Source organism: Triticum urartu, unplaced genomic scaffold (assembly GCF_056163025.1).
Source record: "Triticum urartu cultivar PI428250 unplaced genomic scaffold, HENAU_Tu73 scaffold1341, whole genome shotgun sequence".
Lineage (NCBI taxonomy): Eukaryota > Viridiplantae > Streptophyta > Magnoliopsida > Poales > Poaceae > Triticum > Triticum urartu.
Genome location: NW_028259809.1, coordinates 22501 through 30858, shown reverse-complemented (window position 1 = coordinate 30858; position 8358 = coordinate 22501).

Genomic DNA, 8358 nt, shown 5'->3' with positions numbered 1-8358 from the left:
TGTAAGAGATGTGAATCTGCCTGCCCGACAGATTTTTTAAGTGTCCGCGTTTATTTAGGGCCTGAAACAACACGTAGCATGGCTCTATCTTATTGATACGTTACAAAAAACTTCACTCGAATCGTCTGATTCCTCTTTACCGAAGAAGCCTGTGCTCGAAATAATCGAGCACGGGCTTTTCTGGTCAAAACGTATCTTGTCTTTATCACTTTATCATGAGTTATTTTCCTTGGTTAACAATACTTGTTGTTTTGCCGATATTTGCAGGTTCATTAATTTTCTTTTTACCTCATAAGGGAAACAAAGTCGTTAGGTGGTATACTATATCTATTTGTTTATTAGAATTCCTTCTAATGACTTATGCGTTCTGTTATCATTTCCAACTGGAGGATCCCTTAATCCAATTAAAGGAGGATTATAAATGGATAGATGTCTTCGATTTCCACTGGAGATTGGGAATCGATGGACTTTCATTAGGATCTATTTTATTGACAGGATTTATCACTACTTTAGCTACTTTAGCAGCTTGGCCAATTACACGGAATTCGCGATTATTCTATTTCCTGATGCTCGCAATGTATAGTGGTCAAATAGGATTATTTTCTTCGCGAGACCTTTTACTTTTTTTTATCATGTGGGAGTTAGAATTAATTCCTGTTTACTTACTTTTATCCATGTGGGGGGGGAAGAGGCGTCTATATTCAGCTACAAAGTTTATTTTGTATACTGCAGGCGGTTCCATTTTTTTCTTAATCGGAGTTCTGGGTATGGGCTTATATGGTTCCAACGAACCAGGATTAGATTTGGAAAGATTAATTAATCAATCATACCCTGCAACCTTGGAAATACTTTTATATTTTGGCTTCCTTATTGCTTATGCTGTCAAATTGCCGATTATACCCCTACATACGTGGTTACCAGATACCCATGGGGAAGCACATTATAGTACATGTATGCTTTTAGCGGGAATATTATTAAAGATGGGAGCATATGGATTGATTCGGATCAACATGGAATTGTTACCTCATGCTCATTATCTATTTTCGCCCTGGTTAGTAATAATAGGAGCGATCCAAATAATCTATGCAGCTTCAACTTCTCTTGGTCAACGAAATTTCAAAAAAAGAATAGCTTATTCCTCTGTATCTCACATGGGTTTCATAATTATAGGAATTGGTTCCATAACCAACATTGGACTCAATGGAGCTATTTTACAAATATTATCCCATGGATTTATTGGTGCTACACTTTTTTTCTTGGCAGGAACCGCTTCTGATAGAATGCGTCTTGTTTATCTCGAAGAACTGGGGGGAATATCTATCCCAATGCCTAAAATTTTTACCATGTTTAGTAGCTTTTCAATGGCTTCTCTTGCCTTACCAGGAATGAGTGGTTTTGTCGCAGAATTAGTAGTATTTTTTGGACTAATTACTAGTCCAAAATTTCTGTTAATGCCAAAAACACTAATTACTTTTGTAATGGCAATTGGAATGATATTAACTCCTATTTATTTATTATCTATGTTACGCCAGATGTTCTATGGATACAAGCTATTTAATGTTCCAAACGCAAATTTTGTGGATTCTGGACCACGAGAACTCTTTATTTTAATCTGTATCTTTTTACCAGTAATAGGAATTGGTATTTATCCAGATTTTGTTCTCTCCCTATCCGTTGACAGGGTAGAGGCTCTCTTATCCAATTATTATCCTAAATAGGTTTGCTTTTTTTTACTCGTCTGCTCTATTAATGCAGAAATAAGTAAAAAAGTATATAATGCAGAAATAAGTAAAAAAGTATAATTAGATCTATCTCGAATTTTTGAGAACCCTTTGATAAGGCGTTCAAGGGGTTCTCAAATAAAACATAAAAGTAAAAACCTTCATTTCATGAAGGTTTTATTTTATGTAATCATTTAGGTGTTAATGTAAACGAACCATAACTATGTAAGCCTATTCCTAATAGATTTATACCAAAATAACAAATCCAAATTATAAGAAATCCTATCAAAGCTATAAGTGCAGAATTCGTACCCTTCCAATTTGGATTTGTTCTACTATGTAAATAAATTGCGAATATGGTCCAAGTAATAAATGCCCAAGTTTCCTTAGGATCCCAATTCCAATAGGATCCCCAGGCCTCATTAGCCCATACTGCTCCACAAAGAATACCTACGGTTAAAAGGGTAAATCCTAGGCTAATGACACGATAACTCCAAGAATCCAAACGCTCCGTTAATTGATATTTGTAATAATTTGGAAATGAAGGGACAGAGGTTCTTTTTAAAGCACTTCTTTTTGCATAAAAATATTTAATATCACTAAAGAAAAATGTTTTATTTAAAACATTTTTTTTCTTTTTAGAAAAGAAATGGAAATTATTTCGAAATCTAATGATTAGAATAGCGGCAGATAATAAGGATCCGCACAAAAGAGTTGCATAGCTTAATAACATCATACTGACATGCATCATTAACCACTGAGATTGTAGAGCAGGTACTAGTATCGTGGATTGATGCATTTCAGTTAAAAGACCCGATGTGGCAAAGCCTTGCGTTAAAATAGTACTTGGCGTAGTTATTGTGCTTAAATCATTTTTAGAGTTCTGTATTTTAGGAATGGTATGAAGAATATACAGGGCCCATGAAAGGAAGATCAATGACTCATATAAATTACTTAATGGAAAATGTCCCGAGGAAGCCCAACGAGAAACTAAGAATCCTGTTATAGAGAAAAAAGTAACTATCATTCCTTTTTCTGACGAATCGCGTAATCCTCCAAGTTCACGAACTAATAAGGTTATAAAATGAATCGTAATCACAATTGAAATCGTTGAGAAAGAGATATGAGTTAGTATATGTTCTAAAGTTGCAAATAGCATAAGGGGAAGGTCCCATTACAAAATTGTAAATTTCGAATTGATTTCTAATCTATTGTATTCTTTTTCAAGAATGCCGCCACTCGGATTCGAACCGAGATGCTTGAGCACTGCTTCCTAAGAGCAGCGTGTCTACCAATTTCACCATGGCGGCTAACTTCAAATAATAGGTAACTTAAAAGAATAATAGCTATTATCTTGGGAATCGTCGATATTGGGAAAGTCCATAAAATTTAGGAACATTAGAGTTTTCATTAAAATAGACTTCGTTTGGTAGTATCGTTTCCATTTTTTTTTTTTACAATAAACTCTTGCTTTGCCCAATAGAAACACAAACACTGCTTGAAAGAGTTGGAACTTCTTTTTTCTAACTTGCAATTATAGAACTAATTTTTTCTAATTAATTTCCCCTTTACATTTTGAAAATTCTTTCAATACAATGAAAAAAATCCAAAAGGGTTTCTATTTAATGATGAAATTAAAATAAAATGGATAAATAGAAAAGGCTTTTTGGATTTTTTAAAAATTTCTAGAATGAAAGTCTTTATGCTCTTATTAATAAGATTTACTAACCTTATGATTTTGGAGAAGATAGGTGGAAGTTGTAAGTCCTATTGTAAGAATACTCCACTTTTCATAATTTTCCTAATAGAATATGAGGATTCTATTAGGAAAATTATGAAAAGTTCATTGATAGGAAAAGAATACTTAGCACACAGTATACCAAACAAAACTTTTTTTTTCTTGTATATATAAGATAAGAGGGGTTTTTTGTTCTAAGAATATTGTACCGAGTAATTCGACACATAAAAGTACATTCAAAGAAGAATCCAAATTATTAAATAATTGGAATTCTTTTTTGATAAGTCAATTCATATTATTCCAAAATCTTATTATTTGTTTGTTGCCCAGAAAAACCCTTTGGTTTTGGATGCTCATTACCGCTCGAAAATGATCTTGATTTTACTAAAGAATAAGATTGTACTATGGAAAAATAAGTCTTTTTCTTCCAAATATTTTTACGAATACGCTTTTTTGACATTGAAGTACGTTTTTTTGGAACTGCCATTCAAAAAGGAAATTACTTTTTTCTAGTTGTATGTGAAAGACATCTATTGCTGCAAATCAATCCTTCTTTCTTCTTTTTATTAGTATTTATACTTAGATACTGAAAGATACTTAAATTTTGAATTATTTTTTACTTCATTTTGTCTAATGCGGATAAGACAACAAGAATTTTTTAACATTTTTTCTTTATATATTTTATACTTTTTTTTTAATAATATAGAATATATAGAAGGGTTTCTCATTTAAATCTATTTATATCTATTTATATATCAAGTATACTCCATATATAGATATATGGTATGGAAGCCTATCCCCCATATAAGATAAGACGGGGGGATAAAAAGAAGGGAAAATGAAAATAGTTAATTAAGTTCAGAATGGTATTCCATAAAGGAAAGGAATTCCAATCAAAACAAAAAATACTGAGTCTCTTAAACAAGACATTCTAAAACTTAGGTAATTTATAGTCATTAGAATTTTAGTTCTATATGAAGTAAGGACTATTCGATAATTTCTTATAAACATAGGTTTTCATTGGAATTCACTCAATCAGTTAATTATGGAACAAGAGAGCTGTTTCATCTTTGTTTTAAAGAAATATAAAAATGAATTATGAATAGAAAGTAAAATGATTCCACTTTTTTTTTTTTATTTTTATAAATATCTTTATTTAGTTAATAAAATAACTTCGTTACCTAGTTATTTTATTAACTTTTTTAATTTAACCAACTAAACCCATTCTTAATTTTTAATTATTTCAATGAGATAAATTTTGGAAAAATTAAGAATTTCAGTATTTTTTCTTATTCTTTTTATTTATTCTTTCAGAAAGAGATAAGAATTGGTTTGGTGAATCGGAAACAATTTTATAGAAAAATTGAAGTAAAAATTGAAGTAAAAATTGCAATTTCTTTTCTTATGGAACATACATATCAATATGCATGGGTAATCCCTCTTCTCCCACTTCCAGTTATTATGTCAATGGGATTTGGCCTTATTCTTATTCCGACAGCAACAAAAAATCTTCGTCGCATATGGGCTTTTCCTAGTGTTTTACTCTTAAGTATAGCTATGGTATTCTCAGTTCAACTGTCTATTCAACAAATAAATGGAAGTTCGATCTATCAATATCTATGGTCTTGGACCGTCAATAATGATTTTTCTTTAGAATTTGGATACTTGATTGACCCACTTACTTCTATTATGTTAATACTAATTACTACTGTAGGAATCCTGGTTCTTATTTATAGTGATGGTTATATGTCTCACGATGAAGGATATTTGAGATTTTTTGTTTATATAAGTTTTTTCAATACTTCCATGTTGGGATTGGTTACTAGCTCCAATTTGATACAAATTTATTTTTTTTGGGAACTCGTGGGAATGTGTTCTTATTTATTGATAGGCTTTTGGTTTACACGACCAATCGCAGCGAGTGCTTGTCAAAAAGCTTTTGTAACTAATCGTGTAGGGGATTTTGGTCTATTATTAGGAATTTTAGGTTTTTTTTGGATAACAGGTAGTTTAGAGTTTAGGGATTTGTTCAAAATAGCTAATAACTGGATTCCTAATAATGGAATTAACTCTTTACTTACTACTTTGTGTGCTTTTTTATTATTCCTTGGTGCAGTTGCGAAATCCGCACAATTCCCTCTTCACGTATGGTTACCCGATGCTATGGAAGGGCCCACTCCTATTTCGGCTCTTATACACGCAGCAACTATGGTTGCTGCGGGAATTTTTCTTCTAGCTCGACTTCTTCCTCTTTTCATATCTTTACCTTTGATAATGAGTTTTATTTCTTTAGTAGGTACAATAACACTATTCTTAGGAGCTACTTTAGCTCTTGCTCAGAGAGATATTAAAAGAAGCTTAGCCTATTCTACAATGTCTCAATTGGGTTATATGATGTTAGCTCTAGGTATAGGTTCTTATCAAGCTGCTTTATTCCATTTGATCACTCATGCTTATTCAAAAGCTTTATTGTTCTTGGGATCCGGATCCGTTATTCATTCAATGGAACCTCTTGTTGGATATTCACCAGATAAAAGTCAAAATATGGTTCTTATGGGCGGTTTAAGAAAATACATTCCAATCACAAGAACTACTTTTTTATGGGGTACACTTTCTCTTTGTGGTATTCCACCTCTTGCTTGCTTCTGGTCCAAAGATGAAATCCTTAGTAATAGTTGGTTGTATTCGCCCTTTTTTGGAATAATAGCCTCCTTTACTGCAGGATTAACTGCCTTTTATATGTTTCGGATATATTTACTTACATTTGATGGGTATTTGCGTGTTCATTTTCAAAATTACAGTAGCACTAAAGAGAGTTCCTTGTATTCAATATCCTTATGGGGAAAAAGGATACCCAAAGGAGTGAATAGGGATTTCGTTTTATCAACAACGAAGAGTGGAGTTTCTTTTTTTTCACAAAATATACCAAAAATTCAAGGTAATACAAGAAATAGGATAGGATCCTTTACTACGTCTTTTGGGGCTAAAAAAACTTTTGCCTATCCGCATGAAACGGGAAATACTATGTTATTTCCTCTTCTTATATTACTACTTTTCACTTTGTTCATTGGATTCATAGGAATCTCTTTTGATAATGGAGGAATTGGTAATGGAATAGCAGAGTTAACCATATTATCAAAGTGGTTAACTCCCTCAATAAACTTTACCCAGGAAAGTTCTAATTCTTTTGTAAATTCATATGAATTTATTACTAATGCAATTTCTTCTGTAAGTCTAGCTATCTTTGGTTTATTCATAGCATATATCTTCTATGGATCCGCTTATTCTTTTTTTCAGAATTTGGATTTAATAAACTCTTTTTACAAAGGAAATCCTAAAAAAGAATTTTTAGATCAAGTAAAAAAAAATATATACAGTTGGTCATATAATCGTGGTTATATAGATATTTTCTATACTAGGGTCTTTACCCTCGGTATAAGAGGGTTAACCGAACTCACGGAGTTTTTTGATAAGGGTGTTATTGATGGAATTACCAATGGAGTGGGTCTTGCTAGTTTTTGTATAGGAGAGGAAATTAAATATGTAGGGGGAGGTCGAATCTCGTCTTATTTATTCTTTTTTTTATGTTATGTATCTGTGTTTTTATTCTTTTTTCTTTCTTAAGTTAAGGAATTTACAACAAGTCTCTTGCAAAAATAACTATCCTATCCCCTTTCTACAATCTCTCTATATCCTTGTTACATAAGGTAAGTATTGTATAATAGTTCGGTTTTCCGCGATTTTTTCCATTCCTCTGTGTAAATACCCTAATATGGGTTCACAATCAATAACATCCTCACCATCGAGAGTAACGATCAGTCGAAGAACACCATGCATTGATGGGTGTTGAGGGCCCATATTGACTATCATGAGATCTTTTCTTGTAAGCGGTAGACTCATATCCTTTCTTCCTTAATTCATTATTCCATGAAAATGGATTATTCCATGAATTCCTCAAAGCGAGGCTCATCAAAATGAAAAATCTAAGACTACTATAAGACTACTAAAAAAATAATAAAACAAGAAAAAAATTTGAACGATTAAATTACTGCTCCCGAATATTCAACTGACCGATTAATTTCTTATAACGTACTCTATTTTTCTTTGCCAAATAAGCCAGCAAACGTCGACGTTTTCCCAAAAGTCTTCGTAGACCTCTTTCCGATGAAAAATCTTTTTTGTGTAATTCCAAATGTGAAGCAAGTCTCCGTATCTTATTGGTGAAACTGAATACTTGAAATTCAACAGAACCCCTGTTTTCTTCTTTTTCTTCTTTAACCATAAATCCAAAAATTTTTCTACCTCCTTTCTTTTTCATGTATTTTTCTGATCAGGAAAAATACAAAATTATGTCAGTTATTTTGAAGTTATTCTAATCTCGTACACACACAAATTTGCAATTATTCATCTACTACTGGAATTTGGATTTATTTTATCGATGCAAATTGGATTTGGATAGAAGGGTACATTCTTTCTAATATTTTAGATAGAAGAAATGTTTCTTCTATCTAAAATATTAGAAAGAATTTTGCTGATTTATTTATTGCTATATGCAATTTATGGAATTGATACACCATTTAATTGATATCATTTAGCAAAATGAAACACAGCATATGCATCCATCTTTTGGCTCGAGAATTTCACGGGATAGAGATATGGTATAAGAAATAGACTATTAAGTAACTCTAAATGAATTGTGGATACATCTGTATCCTTAACATACTGAAACGATTGTCATTATTCGTATCAAACCAATAGCGATTCATACAAGCTAAATCTTCTAATCAATGGTGGGCCAATAATGAATTTTTTTGCATATGTATTAAGACGCTTGGCCTGATTTCGAAATTGTCCAGAGTTTTATATGTTGTTTTCATTGCAAAATGATGGGTCTCCTTC